The sequence below is a fragment of the Cherax quadricarinatus genome, chromosome 6 (genome assembly GCF_038502225.1).
Source record: "Cherax quadricarinatus isolate ZL_2023a chromosome 6, ASM3850222v1, whole genome shotgun sequence".
NCBI classification, from domain to species: Eukaryota; Metazoa; Arthropoda; class Malacostraca; order Decapoda; family Parastacidae; genus Cherax; species Cherax quadricarinatus.
Genome location: NC_091297.1, coordinates 40,811,942 through 40,813,659, shown reverse-complemented (window position 1 = coordinate 40,813,659; position 1,718 = coordinate 40,811,942). Strand labels below are relative to the sequence as shown.

Sequence of the window (1,718 nt, the reverse complement as noted above, 5' to 3'; positions counted from 1 at the left end):
TCTGAAGCGGATATGTTAACAATTGCACTTGTGAAGGATGAGAAAAGTCAAAGAATTACTGGAGGAACGAAATGTGCAGGAGTGCTGAGGAATCCGTTGATGAAAAGAGCATTTAACTGATGTATAATCGGAAGTGTATAACAGTATAGTGGCGTAAGTTCAGCAAGGAGGAGGTAATGGAGGTGCTGTGATGCGTGAAGTGAATTAGGAATATAATGTTAGAGGAGAGTGTATGACGGTGGTATGACAGACATGATTCCAGAATAAGAAAAATGGTTGGTTGCTGTTTGGATTACAAAGAAAGAATGGAGCAAAACAGCTTAATGAAGAGTGTTTAATAATTCTAAGCTTGACAGTGTGCGTGATTTTCAACGCGAGGTTCGACGATGTATGTGAAAAAGTTTAATTGAGAGGCAAAAGCATAAATATATGTAAATTATATTAGTGTTCGTTAGATCGAAAGGAGTATAGGCAAATTTTCTTTGGCCTTAGCAGTGCTATTTGAGGGTGAGTATTGTAATAGCCATTAAACATACTTAAAAGAAACTGGTTAGCCGGACTTAACTTCTGAAGAGTAGGAAATACTGATTCTGCATTTTCTTAAAGCAGGATACAAGTATTTTGGTTCGATGGGACATGGAAAGGCCTGGAGTGACGGATATATAATCAGTGCTGGTTCTGCAAGGTTCCTGTGAGTTTGGTCTACCTATAAAAGGAGATCTGGGCAAAAAGCTGGGGCCTTCACAGTCCATCGTCTAAGTTTAAGATCTGCCTGTGATGAATTTGTACACTCGTTGCCTAACGGGTAAGGTGGTTGTCTGGCGCCAGTGAGGTTGCGGTAAGGTGGCTGTTTGGCGCCAGTGAGGTTGTGGTAAGGTGGCTGCCTGGCGCCAGTGAGGTTGTGGTAAGATGGCTGTCTGGCGCCAGTGAGGTTGCCGAATCGATCCACACAACTCATTACACAATTTCAACTTTTACGATAGTGAGAACTCTCACCTCTTCACCATGGCCCCCCTCCCCCCCCTCCCCATTCCCACACAGACATACAAGTATATGTGTGTGTGTTTGTGTGTGTGTGTGTGTGTGTGTGTGTGTGTGTGTGTGTGTGTGTGTGTGTGTGTGTGTGTGTGTGTGTGTGTCTGCGTATGTATGTGCGCTTGCCTGCGTGTGTATTCATGTCAGTAATAATTAAAGCTGATTGTTGTGACTCTGAGAAATAATTTTTATAAATCGCGACTAACAAAATGATACAATTCCCAGGTGCCGGTGCCAGTGATACCTGGACACGCCTTGGCACCCGCCCGGCTCTCAGTCCCAGGGTAACTACCATCGCCTCTATGATCTCTGGCGTTGTTATCCCCGTATCAAAGTTTCGCCCTTATAGGTGAGTATGTTGAGCATTATTTTGCAAGCGGTAATGTTTGATAAAGAAGAGAGTCTTGAATTAATTGTTCTTACGAGCTGGATAGTTATATATTCTTCCTATCGTTTTGCTTTGTGATTACATAAATCTTTGCCAAAAGGTACGTTATTATTATTATTATTATTATTATTATTATTATTATTATTATTATTATTATTATTATTATTATTACTTTCGTTATTATTATTATTATCTCTTTCTTTATTAAATTACTAAAGTTAAAGCGTCCTGTCTGTACCTTCACGTTAATGTATAATGAGTTATAATTATATTAATTTGTTCTGTTTTCTCTTAA

General features: G+C 39.9%; 1 long non-coding RNA gene across 1 annotated transcript in view; it reads left to right on the top strand.

The window, feature by feature from the left end:
* LOC138852313 (uncharacterized) overlaps positions 1-1,376 on the top strand; it is a 149,078-nt gene extending 147,702 nt beyond the window's left edge. Inside the window, exon 3 of the long non-coding RNA XR_011391642.1 lies at positions 1,261-1,376. This is a non-coding gene — a long non-coding RNA (uncharacterized lncRNA). The remainder of the gene's footprint in view (positions 1-1,260) is intronic.
* The last annotated feature ends 342 nt before the right edge of the window (positions 1,377-1,718 follow it).